This window comes from Lepisma saccharinum, chromosome 26 (genome assembly GCF_977018435.1).
Source record: "Lepisma saccharinum chromosome 26, izLepSacc3.1, whole genome shotgun sequence".
NCBI lineage: Eukaryota > Metazoa > Arthropoda > Insecta > Zygentoma > Lepismatidae > Lepisma > Lepisma saccharinum.
This window is the reverse complement of record NC_139254.1, coordinates 48,169,443-48,183,982: the sequence shown is the minus strand read 5'-3', so window position 1 is coordinate 48,183,982 and position 14,540 is coordinate 48,169,443. Positions and strand designations below refer to the sequence as shown.

At 38.8% G+C, this 14,540-nt stretch overlaps 1 protein-coding gene across 2 annotated transcripts in view; it reads left to right on the top strand.

The window, feature by feature from the left end:
- The window catches only part of LOC145979800 (alpha-tocopherol transfer protein-like), a 155,605-nt gene that overhangs the window by 78,749 nt on the left and 62,316 nt on the right, over positions 1-14,540 (top strand). The window lies entirely within an intron of this gene.

The window sequence follows — 14,540 nt, the reverse complement described above, 5'->3', positions numbered from 1 at the left end:
ACCGCGGGAATGGGGACAAGTACCGTACATCAAGAAGGTGAGCATGGTGGCAAGAAAGGGGTTGGCATGGATGAGGCTAGGGGGATGGAGACACAACACAGTAAAAAATGAGGAAGGGATATATAAATGCGTATTATGCAATGGTGATGATGGGACAGAACATTTATTCCTATGTCAGGACACGCGCGTTCTGCAGGAGGAGAAGCTACGCAACATCAGCTTAGAAACTATGTTCAAATCAATCGTAGTGCAAAGAAACATGGAACTATTGGAAAAAGTGGGGGTATATTTACAAACAGTTAGGGGGAAAAGAAGTGTTGCACAGAGACGGGATAAGGAAAGAGGATAGTGTTAGTTTAAGTGAGTACAGTTAAAACTACCAGAACTGCTATTTAACATCTATACGGAATGTAATGGAAAGTGTAGTCTGTAAGGAAAAATCATAGTTGTGTAATACAAATAGATGTAGTGCGCACAGCCGATGGCTCGCACATGAGATAAGCAATAAATACTTACTTACTTACTTACATTCACTACCAACACTCACGCACCTAGAAGGTCAGGCACAACACAACTCCCGCCAGCAGACCCATAGTTCCAGCATGATACGCCAGGTGGCAGAACCGGATCGAAAATGGTCGGATATAGAGCGAACAACCTCCTTATAACTTTATACCAAATTGGTCTGGGTACTATTGCCGCTGGTAGTACAGTATATATCAGTGGTCCTGGTGCCACGTCTAGATTAGTTTCAGGATCGAGTCTCGGCTAGTGTAGTGAGTGCTGCTTCATCAATTTGATCTCCTCTGATCTTACGAGGGCCATTCGGAAAGTAACTTCCGTTTAAGTATAAAAGAAACACCAGGACATTGTGAGAGTTTTTATTATATACAACTGAAAGAGACAACTCTAAGCTATTTTTCTACATAAGCACCGTTTCTGTTGAGACACTTATCATATCGACGAACAAGGTTTACAATACCAATGTCAAAGACATCTGCCGCCTGTGCGCCTGTTCGCCGATATGATAAGTGTATCAACAGAAACGGTGCTTATGTAGAAAAATAGCTTAGAGTTGTCTCTTTCAGTTGTATATAATAAAAACTCTCACAATGTCCTGGTGTTTCTTTTATACCCAAACGGAAGTTACTATCCGAATGATCCTCGTACATTGGACTACAGACCCATAAGCCGATGATGAGGAGAGCCTTTTCTATGATAATTTTATATAACTATTTTGTAGGAAATACAGTTATGACCAATTAATATACAGATATTTGCGTAGTTATAAGTTAACTGCGCCTCGAGGAGTGATAATTATGAGGTCGCAATTACATAAAAGCCTGCCCGATAAAGGCGGTTGCCTAGTAGTCAAGGGTCCCAGGTTCAATTTCCGATGGGGTACATTGTAGTGTAGTTCGAATCCACTTTGAACTGTGGGTCTAATAAAGATTAACACCTCATCATATCTTGTGATTAAACGAATCTTCGACAGAGTTTTTTGCCGAGTACACGAAGCGAAGGTTGAGTGAATTTCTTCCGTCTTTAAGTATTTACTTTAGCCAAGGATGTGCACGACGTTGTCTAAGGATATCTGGAGAATTGAAGGTCACATCTGTATTTTAACAATGACTAGTCATAACACAAACGATCAAATGGAAGCAGAGACCGGGGCGAAACAGTACAAAGATAAATTTGAATAATGTCGTCTTTTTAATTGTGCATCTGGTTATGTTTCGTTGCTCTTATGTATCTATTAAGACTAATGATCAATTGATGACGTAGATGACACGCGTGCACCTTGTCCAGGATTTCAATGAAGGCTACCGCGCTGAGCTAACAACCATTCATTCAAGAAAGAGAGTGTCAGATGAAAGAAAAGATATAAACTTTCCGGCTCCAACTGAAAAAGGGATCCAGGAGTGAGTACAGTGTTGTCGTTTTACCCTCAGTGAAAATACGATCTGCAGACAGGCAGAGCAGAGGCATTCCATGAAGTAACCCCCTCCCCCCCCGCTAAACTCTTGCTACTGCAAGGTTCCGACAATGAAGTACAACACCATGAAATCGGCTACAGGGCAAAGCGCCTTCCTTGATTTATATTTTATACCGGGTGGTCCAAAAGTCCCAGAACGATCACATATCGTGAGAAATACACATCGAATCTGAAAACGAAAAAATACGTTTTGAATATGTGAAAGAAAGCTATTTAATGATATCACACTTGATTCCCCACCCCCGCCCTTGGGGGTGGGGGGGCAACTGTGAATCGGAAATAGGACTTCATTCAGAGTTCAACGAGCTATCGACCATCCTCCTAGCTCAATTAGATATGGCAATTTTAAATTTTCGGAAAAAAGGGGAAAAAGTGAAAATTTCATAAAAAAAAAACAAATAAAAAACAGAATCTGCACGTCAAGACCTTTCAATAGAGTATATGGAAAGGGGTGTGTGTGTCATGCAGATCCCGAATCTGCAATCGCTTTTACTCTAGCTCAAGTAGGGGCAGAGATACGTCCCTTTCAATTTTTTTGGGGTTTTATGAAATTTCCACTTTTAAATTTTTGCTAAAAAAATCGCCATATCTCCGTTCCTAATTGAGCTAGGAGGATGGTTGATAGCTCGTTGAACTCGGAATGAAGTCCTCTTTCCGATTCTGCAATACAAAATGGGGGTTTACATTTAAAATTTCACAGTTGTCCCCCGCCTCACCCCCAGGGGCAGGGGGTGGAAATCAAGTGTGATATCATTGAACAGCTTTGTTTCACATATTCAACACGTATTTTTTCGTTTTCCGATTCGGTGTGTATTTCACACGATATGTTACCGTTCTGGGACTTTTGGACCACCCGGTATATATATATTTACATGCATAATTTATATATAGTTTTTAGTTATTTATTTTATTTAAGTTTGAGAGTTGCCACAAGCTGAAAGCATGTCAAAATGTACGTTGCAATTATAAACTGAATAATGGTGTACATTTAATTATTACAACTTTAATATTTAAAGTTAATTAATAAAACATGATTTGTCATCTATTAATAATAATGAAAACATAATTAATAATGATGAATATTGTCTTTATAATAACCACATTATATTCTTGCATACTTTAATTTTCTCATTTGGTACAAAATGATATCGATTACATATCTATTTATTTATACGTTATTATATTAATTATTACTATCACTCCTTGGGTCTAGGATTCGATTCCCGGACTGGGCATGGTTGTTCTTTGTGAGTGTCACTTCGGGAGAATACACATCAAAGCGACAAGCGACACTCCGTACTCGGTTCTGATTTGTCTAGGGGTATCTTTCGTTGTACGACGTTGCAACAAGTCAACATAATTATGTAATTAACTACAAAATTCCACGAGACAACGGCTAACCTTTGCGAAACCATATTGTTATAGGGGATAAATTACCTGCAACTGTGAAATTAATATCAGAATTTTGGTAAATTTTCTAGTTTAATTAACGTAAATTTAATTATATACAAGCAGTATCCGAACGTTCGTTTCTCTAATTATAGTGCCAAAAACTCAAATTTTGTGATGTTGGAAATCTCTTATGTTTGTACCTGGATGCTTTACATTTTATGAATTACATCGAGAGTACGCTTGTTACAAGGTAGACTCGCGATACCCCAAGAAACGTCCCTCACAGGCGCCAGGTCGCCCGACGTGCACATTTGACAACACTCCACGGTGACAAGACACTAGGCTGCCCGGCGCATCGTAATTGCTTCCGAATAACATCCAGAACAAACTACCTTTTACCTGTAAATCTGACACCAAGGCACTAGCCTGCCCGGCAATCCAATTCCTTACCACATCCGTTGCGGGAAATCTGTCCTCCGGTCCGAGCTGACCGAAGCGAAACAGCCTCTCTCTTCCAAGTCACAGGTCCAACAGCCGACTACCCCCACTCTTATTTGGGAGTTTTTATACGTTTGGTTGGCGTCTGTTGCCAACGGTCCTTTTTAGATTTTTAACAGCTAAAAACGCCCGCCTTTTCCTGAACGTTCGAGACATGATTGGATTGGATTGATTTGGTGTTTTAAGTTCATTTTATGCACACTAAGGCTAATCGGGACTGGACCTACAGTTTAAAGTGGAATCCGAACCACTATGAGCCTCCACCGGGAATCGAACCCGGGAACCCGTGATTAGAAGGTGACGACGGTACCACTGGGCCATCGGGGAGGCCTCGAGACACGGAAGAAAAACAGAGTGCTTACAGGGTTACTATACAGGGAATATATGAAGCTAAAAAATGAGTTACAGTAATCACACATACTGTACATATACATGTAATTATTACCTAATTGATTAACAAGTTAATAAAATATTTAAATAAGAAAAATCACTGTTTCCCTGACAGGGAGCAGTGTGAGAACGTTTCACAACGGCAAGCCTTTTTGATTAGTAAAATCCTCAAGTGACACTTGTCACCAGTGGCGTAGCGGCCCCGAGGTGTAGGGGCCCCGCAATTTTTTGTAATTTCAGAAATTCAACACATAGTGTCGGTTATTTTTAAAAAATACATAATGGACAAATGTAGGTCAACAATGACATAATTTGAGTTCACTGAGGTGAGCCTTAAATAGAAACGCCCGATGGGTGAACTTAGAATACGTATCAACAGAGTTACTGTAATATACGAGTCAGTGGACACCACAAATAACGTTACGACTCTTTTATTTATTTATTTTCATGTGGAAGGTGGTCGAGTGGGTTCCCAGTAACATATCATAACACAATGTCTGCGATAATAAGCATGGGCGTACTGCCTCAATCAAAGGGGCCCTGGCAACTTAACCTATGGACCCTCAGAAATGCCATATTAATTTAAATAGGAACTAAATCCCTAGTTTCACACCTTTCGTTTGTCGGAATCTTTTGGAGTATAAAGTGTCTGCAGTTATGAATCCAGTAGGAAGATTCATTTGCTCGGACAGTCTGTTTTTTATTGCCACACAAACACGAAAACTTGGTATGTAATTCATGAACTTTTACCACTAATATTATTTTTATGTTATATTTAAAAATGTAACTTCCCACCAAATATTTTCGAAGGGGGCCCAAGCATTTTCATATTCAAATAACGAGTGAGACAAATTTACCACATACTCTACACCTGTTAAGTGTTGCAGATTATTTTAAATTTTTAGCTATACTGTGACATGGAAGTTAAATTTTCTTATAATTGTTAAACACTTCAAAGGGGGTTAGCAACCTGTTGTACGCCCGTTACCCTCTGACGTCATGGATGATAAATATTCGTTGTAGTATTTTCGAAATTTGTTTTTCCTAAGGGGCCCGCACCCAGGCCACTGCGCTACGCCACTGCTTGTCACCTGTGGCTTCAGTGTGAATTCTCCCGTCAACAATTTGATAACTCATTCCCATCGTCGCGATTAGCCATAGGTGGCAGAGAGAGCAACGGTAAATAAGAAAAAGAAATCAATTATTATTATATTAATCCACATGGCTGAGTAGCAACCCACAACTTCTCCTGATTTCCACACACTAGAATTGAGCATTAAAAGTGAGTTAAAAATAGTCTTTGTCCAGCGGGCAAACAGGCGTGTATTCATGTGACCTTGGAACACGACTTTTTCCTTCCTTTATTCTTCTTTTTGGATGAGTAGACTTTCACTTTCTGTCGTGCAGCCCGGGGCAGGGAGTATTATCAAGGTTGGCTCATTGTCCTCGTTCTGGATGCACCGTTTGTCGGTCAAGGACATTCGACCAACGGCACTCGCGTTTTCCAGATGCAGTTTCGTTTTCTGCTTACTTTCACTGTTACATTGACGTAGAAAAGGACAATTCCACTTCTTCCTACGAATCAAGAGTTACCTTCGACGCCAAGCTGAAATATATCCGCAGTAGTTGCTTGAAACTTTCGTCGACTGTATTTTTTAAGGAGAATAATATTGTTTAGTAACTGTAATAATATTTCTCTACACTAAATTTCTAAGTGAGAGTATTAAGAGGTAGTGGCGTCGCGTACGGTTCGCATAAGAGTGTTCGTTCACAATAATGTTTTTGTACTGAATGTAGATTTACTCCACTCCCTTGTAACTTCATATTCAATAAAAAGTGAGAATAACAGTTAAATTTATTTTCAACAATTTTCCCCCAAAATCACGCTACATTTGATACAAGAAGGACCTAGGGAAAATTGTCCCTTTCCCCCTTAAAATCGCCGGAATTGCCGCTCAAGTCTGCAACTACAGTATGTAGCACAGACCTTCTCGAATCCCTGTAAACATGCCTTGTATATGCTGCACTCTGGTGCCGAATGGAAGAAGTATTGTCGCTTGCATCAGTGTTCGCACAGCGAAGTGAACGTCTTCGGGGTATAGTGGCCAACAGCCCCTTAGCTGTCAGCCCTATGCAACACGCACAGCAATTGTGTTCAACGCCCTCCGTGGAACACCGTGGGAGTCAGTGTTACCAACTATCTAAAAAAGTTATCATACGTGAAAGAAGTCGTGTCAGAGTAAATTTTGTGTATATACTCGTACAGCAAACATAGTATTTTTTCGAATAAAAATATGTGCGTGTGTGTGCATTTAATATGTACGTAATTTAAGATACATGAGTGTTCACGTGCTCATGCGAACATTATCAGGCGACGCTCTTGTTAAGAGGGGCGACTGCCTCCTACCTTCTGGTTTCCACCTATTGGGAAAATATCAATATTTCACATAATTCTCTTGTAAGAGGTATTGTACGGGGTGTTAAGTCACCCTTCAATTTGATCTAAGGTTTCAAATGTAATCGCAATTATCCACCCGCTCTTTCACTTCCTCTGTTCATCGCAATTGTCCGGCCGGCCCCCGTGGCGGAGTGGTTAGCACATCGCCCTACGACGCCAGGGGTCCCGAGTTCGAATCTTGGCTGGGCATGGATGTTTGTGAGTGTGCATTAATCAATTTCATCATATCATCACTCAACCCCATCTTCGCAAATTAGCCAAAAGAGGCACAAAAAGCGAAGTATTGGGTTTATTGCGGCGATGAGGATGAATGATTAATTGAGGAAATGGATCATGGGACAAGCATATTTATACATCCATGCCTTAAACCAGGGTTCGAACCTGGGACCTCTTCCCAACGCGTTTCAACGACCACTTCACTGCCTCATACTGTGTATGTGTTTTATTTCATTAGTGTGTCGTCGGACCGTCTAGCTAACTAATTAGCATAATGCAAAACTTAACCAAAGGTTCCGTGTTCGAATCTTGAGTAAAATATAGATATGTTAATACCGATGTCATATCATCCATCTTCAGCATTGGAATTTACATGCAGAACTGAAATGCATCAGTTCAAGGTTGATACACTTAAGGTGCACCATTCGACACAATTTTGGTTCCTTTGAAAAAAATCGTGCCTGATCATATCAATTGATGCATTCTTAGTGCAATATACAGAACAGCATCTCATAAAGGTACCCTTTGATGCAATGGCGGCGTTTGGGTTCCAAAAACGGGGGGCAAGGTGACAAAACTGGGGAGGGGGCAAAGACAGTATATTTCCCTTTGTAGATAAGGTTTAGCATAGTGCGGCGACAGAAGTGGCGAAAAGTGAGGGGCAACTGCCCCCCCCCAATCGTCGCTACTGCTTTGATGCATTTTCCTGTTTATTTAGATGCACCCAAAAGTGCATCGTTACCAGTTTATGCACATGAATATGTTACTTTAATCAACATATTTGGGTCAATTGACATATTGTAGGTTCTGTGAGTATCCACAACATTAGTGCGATCTCTCTGTATCTAATGTTCCTCTCTGGGCTTTGTAAAGAATGTCCTTTTGTATTTCACTCACGATTAACGCAAAGGTCGAGATAAGTAACGTAAAAATAAGCAAAATTCTAATTCTAATGTTGAAACCATATGCAGGCATTGATAATATGTTTATTTTTTTACATCCATATGCTCTGTGTGAACATGGTATAAAGATAGCAACACCATAACACATGGTTGTGAAAGTTAATTGTTGTAAGGATATTATAGCAAGGATTAGTTTGAGGAAGCATTATCCTGGTTCAAATGGTATATGTCGTTCTATTTCCGATTTTTCTTCAGGTTTCTTTGCGGTTTTTCTAAGTACAATTAACATTTAAGGTGCTTCAATACATTTGGATACTATTACCGTTCAACTTTATGTATGCAGGGTGTCCGAATTGAAACGCCCTAATGGCAACTGGCTGTAACTTCACATGCATTTGTTGTATCCAAATGAATTATCTAGGGATGTGCCGAAGCCGATTACAGATGTATGAAAATCGGCCGAAATTGACACATCGGCATCGGTACCGGAATCGGCAAAAATCCGATATTTAAACCGGTACAGATTATACTAGAGTTTTTACCTTCTAATAAGTTTTATATTCTAGTTTTGTAAGATTTATTGAAAACTTGGTTATGATTCGTCATTATTGTAGAGTTTTTGTAATAAAATTATTGCAAACTCATTCAGAAGATCAACCTAACTATAAATCGGAAATAAAACAGTACATTGCTGAACCAGGATCTCCTGTTGTATTGGGAATTCAAAAATGAATATTCAAACCTGAAGCAAGTTCTGAGAAAATACTTGGGCATACCTGCTGCATCAGTATTCAGTGATTGAGTGTTCAGTGTTGCTGAACAGATTTGAGATAAGATAAGAAGTAGGTTACTTCCAGAAGTGTTTCCAAATCTCGTGTTTCTGAAGTTGAATCTGGCAGAACAGGAATTCATTTTGCATTTCAAACAACTGCTTGTGTACTAATGTTTAATCTCTTGAGAATCCATGTTCTTCTTAAAGGTTCACATAACATTTTGTAGATGCAAATGTACATTCGTATCTCTTGAGAATATATATGTATATATATATATGATATGCAATAGAAACGTACATAGCAAATTAATTTTTGTCATAACAGCAGAAAATAACATCCCATTTCTGTTTAATAATCTTATGTATCGGAATCGGTTAAATATCGGCATCGGTATCGGTTCCAAAAATTATCGGTGAGTACATCGGCATCGGTAAATTTTCAGCTTCGTCGCATCCCTAGAATTATCCATCAATGAATGTACATAGTCAAGAAGTTTATGTGAGCAAAGTAGTAATTAATACATTTTTAGTACATTTCTGCATTCATCTCACAAATCACACGGATGATGTCCAGCCGATAACCGATTTCCCGTCATGTTGACTAGCATGTGTGGTGTGACTGTCCCAATGTCCAGAGTAATACTTTCACGAAGCTGTTCCTCTAGTTGTCATTTTGGTTGAACACGCTCTGGACATCCACCGTGCGACTAGTGGAGCGCAAGTAGAAATGTGGACCTCCCCGATGGCGCAGTGGTAGCGTCATTGCCTTGCAATCAAGGGATCCCGGATTCAGTATTCGGTGGAGGCACATAGTGGTTCGGATTTCACTTTAAACTGTAGGTCCAGTCCCAATTAGCCTTACTGTGAATAAAGTGGACTTAAAACACCAAATCAATCAATCAAGCATGTAGAAATGCACTAAAATGTACTAAATGCACTGTTTGCAGTTACATTCTTTCAAATTTCAAGGAACCATTACATACTCAACTACATAGTGGGTGTTTCACATCCTACTTCTTTTATATTATATACTTTAGGATTAATGTTTCTATGACGTCACTCAAATGCACAGACATCTAATATCAAGATGGAATAGTATATTGTCTCACCATTCGTCTATTAGAAGCCTCAAAATACAAAATGAAGACGAGATTTAGCGTTTAATGTAGTGTTTTTCTAATGGTGCGAGGGGTGTCAGGTGTGATCTTTTCCGAAGGCACTGAGGTGTCAACCCCCCTTCCACCCATAAAGAACAACCACGCGCAGATCGGGATTCGAATCCGTTTGTGATACCAAGAACACTTCTGAAATAATAAAGAGAATTATTCATCGTATTTCTATCATATATTAGTTTGTATGTAATCCTTGATTTGCGGGACCCCTGGCATTGTAGCGCGCTGTACTAACAACTCCACCACCGCAGATCTGTGAAAACTTTGTAGGAAACATGAGTACGTAAAACCACTAGCATCATTTTACATGTCCACTCTGAAGGCTAAAGAATTTATATCGCTATCAACATGTATTATAATAGTCTTCAGAATTTGTGTGTTGTTTATATCTATCTTACTGCCAGATACTGGTTTCATTTTGCTTCTTACGTTCATTATTAAAACAAGTCACAACCAATGTAGAAACACTTTGAGACATTAACGATTACGTGCAACCACGTACTTGCAATAGAAGATCGCTTGGTACAAACGTGATTGTTTCGTGCTGTCCTTGGCATATAAAGTAAGCTGGCACTTATCTAGAAATACGTTTCGGCGGGGGGGGGGGGGGATCCGAACCAAGTGTCTCAGGGATAATAATAATAATGTTTAAGCTAAATTACCATACATAAATAATATTATATTATTATTACACGAATAGGTAAAAAGACTGTATATTCATTACGTAGTTTACCTGTAGTTAAGTTCGGAATAATTTACATAAAAACAAGTGCTCTGGCAATGATATTAATGTCAAATAGATGAACAATTGAACGTTGATCGAATAAGAAAAATGATGTTACATGTAGTTGGAGAAAAGTAAGTTTCCGATTAATATTTTATGCATATTATTCTGAGTAGTAGTGTACATAAATCTTCTTTGTAATGTTCTTCAAAGCCGTATGATCCCAATATAATCCTTGTCTCCCAATAAGTTCAGAGGAAATTATGCTACAAATCCTAAAAAAGAAATTACGTTATTTAATTTTCGTACTTAATAAGTCTTTCGGGTGGGAGGGGGTCCGGACCCCCTAAATACGCGCTTCCTGTCTATGAAAGCCATATGATCCCAATATAATCCTATTCTTCCAATAAGTTTAAAGGAAATTACACAACAAACGCTAAACGAATATATTTTTCATTATTTTATTTTAGTACTTGATAAGTCTTTCGGGGGAGGGGGTCCGGACCCCCTGAAACCCCCTAAATACGTCCTTGACAGTAAGTGTTTCATTTCGCTGCACAAGAGCTGATGTCAAATTTGCCTCACAGTGCTGTTTTGATTCGTCAGGAATTGACGCAGTCATGGTCGAATCAGAACATCATCACAAACACAAAACAGGCAATCCGTTACGTGCAACAATTCGTCGCAGTTTTAGTGCGTTTCAAAGTTCTCGGAACACACACGAGCAAATGCCCCGTTTGCTGCCTTACAAACCGTATCGTGTATTGCAGTCAAGTTTTCTAGTTGGCTAATTTCCCTTATTGTATCAACTCTGTTTCCTTCATAAAGGAACCATAATACTGTATATCCTACAGCGATATTCGTATTATCCAAATTATCCGTATATTCGGCATTATCCGGAATGTTCTTTGTTTATCCGTTTTACGGGCTGTCCACATGTTATTCCTTTATGAGAGCTGTCGCCACGAAAACAATCCACTCAAGATCACGCCACGCACCTACAGTGTTGCCAATTAGCAACAATTTCAACCCACGAAATCAACCTCATACGTACAACGCGTGAAGTGTCGACCGAGCAGCTTAGAAGCGTGGCAACACTGGAGGGCCAGGGGTGTGGAGGAGGCAAGGGGAAGCTCAAACCTTGACTGGGCTGTTTTCGTGGCGAGAGCTTTAGTCATTTTCGTGTCTTACTGAACGATTTTCCATAAATCTGTTCATCACATTTATCCGGATTATCTTGCATCGTATCTTGTGGCCATCCCTAGTTATAAATAAATAGATATTTTATAATAAATAAATTGAGTTTTGAGTTTGAATTGGTGTTTAAGTCCACTTTATACACAGTAAGGCTAATCGAGACTGGACCTATTAGCTGTGTCATTGCGATATGTTTAAGTATTATAACATGGATAGGTATTGATTGTTCCAGAGACAAGTTAAAAAAAAAATTAATTGTAGTGTATTAAGGGGTGAGTATATTACGTGCCAGAAGAGAAGAATATCATATTTCAAATTGTCAAGGGCTTGAATATTCCCTGTAATTTTGATATAATACATAACATTTCTGATTTCTTGTTGCTTAAAATTTTACTCCATTCTTCTGGGAAATGGGAAATTTCACTTCCATGTATCAGTACTAGTTTTCGACTGCAGCAACGAAACCGACGAAGCCTCCCGGCTCTCTCAATCCATTCTTTCTACCCCAGTATCGATAAGCTTATCTGGACATAAGAGGACTTGAAGAGAAATGCACTTGGAAATTCTGGATACTACAGTTGAGTTCCTCAGCGAGATTGCACATAGCTCTGGAAAGTCCTGAAAATTACTTCAGAACTCACTTGAATGTAACTGGTCTCCCTTACCGGACATCATATTGAACACCGTCGTCTACTCACGTCACGATAAATGTTTTCGTTGTTAGGTTAGGCATGTTAGGTTTAGAGCTCTTGGTATATATAATGTCTTCTTGGTCAAGCCCTGAAAAACTGCAGTGTATTTATGCTATAAGAATACTAAAACGTAACAGACCTAACCTAGCAACAAAGACATTCCATGCTGACGTCAGTTCACGACGGTGTTCAATACATTGTGCAATAAGTGAGACCGTGATGGAACTTGCTTACTCTTGAGACTTGCTAACATCTCTGGCTGGTGTTTACGTGCAGCTTGGAAGCGAGCCATGACTCCCGTAGCACCCAATGAACAAGTGTGCCGCTTACGTCATTCTAACCCAAGCACCTATCGCTCTCTCTCTTTCTAATGCTCTACACTGTTGGTAGGCTCGCTAGCAAGACTCGCGGTCGGCCGGATATGTTGGAAGCGAGTCATAACTACCGAAATCACCAATCAACAGGCGAGCCGCTTACGTCTTCCCAACCCAATCACCTATCGCTTTCTTTCTAATACTCTACAGTCTACACTGTTGATAGGCTCGCTAGCTGGCCTAGCTCAGTCAGCTGAAGATGTTCCAAATGCAATGACTACCACAAAGTATGTATATTCCTCGCACTGATTTCAAAGATTATATTTGCCCTCAGTAGCGTACGCAGGATTTTATCAAGGGGAGGGGTTATTTTTAAAACTTTCTCCAAATTCACATTATCATTGTTTTATTATGCTTTAATTAATAATACTCATAATTATTTAATTAATATTTTTTAAATTAATTTAATTATTAATAATAATACTACTGATGCTTATACTGTTACGACTATTACCAATACTACTATCAAGTGGTAGATATCTACATAAATATATTTATGAAAGCAATAAAACAAAATTACTTTCTAGTCATTCGATTTTTAACAAATTCTGGGAGCATTTTTTTGTTTCATTGTTACGAAATAATTGTCTGGTCAACTAGGTGAGACATTTTAAGTGTGAAAAAAATCAATAAAAACAAGAAAATATATTAAAATAAATTGAAATAATCAAAGTATGGAACTCATCCAAGGAGCTGCGATGGTCTGGTCGGTGGAGCATCTGACAACCACGCGAGAGATCCGAGTTCGATTCCCGGAATTGTTTGGAATTTTTCCGGCTTCTTCCCCGCATAAATGTCCCCGATAATTCACATCTGGATTGTCTCGTTGTTCTTACCAACAAAACATTTTACAATAGTATAGCTTATTGTCGTTTGAATAATTGTCCAGTCAACAAGGTGAGACATTTTAAAGAGAGACATTCAAACTTGCTGCGGTAAACAATGGGAAGGCAGACTGGTGACTGACTGTATTGTTGTCCGCCTAGCCTTTGTCTATACATTAGCCGCTTAAAACGAACCAAAAAATTTTATTAGTTAATCCTCATTGTTCACACAAAAAAATACATGTTCATTGAACACTGGCGTACGTAGAGGGGTGGCTGATGGGGTTACAGCTCCTACCGAATTTTTGAGAAAATCAGAATTTTCAAATAAAAATTCGTTAAGAACTTTAAAAAATCAAAATGTGTAAACGCGAAAACTCTTTTAAAGTGAGTCCCGATTAGCATTTTTGTCTTTGATTACAATTTTAATAGACTGAAAAGCTCTAAAAATACGAAATATTTTACTATGCATCCTGCCCTCCAAAACAAAACCATGTACTATCCACATTTACTATTACAACCCCTACCGAAAAAAACATCCTGCGTACGCCAGTGTATTGAATGTTGCAACTGAGATACAAAACAACTTTTTCTCTTTAAAATCATAGTTGCCCTCATTTTATTTTCAAGAATTCGTGTTTATTTTCAAGGCATTCACTCTGAAAGACACGTGTGTTTGGAATGCTGTGCTTTTTTTCGTGCTGCATAATAATAATAATAAAAATAATTCAAATTATTATTATTATTAGTAGTAGTAGTAGTAGTAGTAATAGTAATAGTATTGTCGCAGATCTTTGACTGTGATAAATTGGCCATTTTAATTTTTTTCCACAGTATTTTTCATATTATTTCACAAGCTAAAGGGGGGTTTAACCCCGTAACACCCATTTAAACGCCACTGTTTACCCTGTTTTAAAGATAATTGTAAATGCT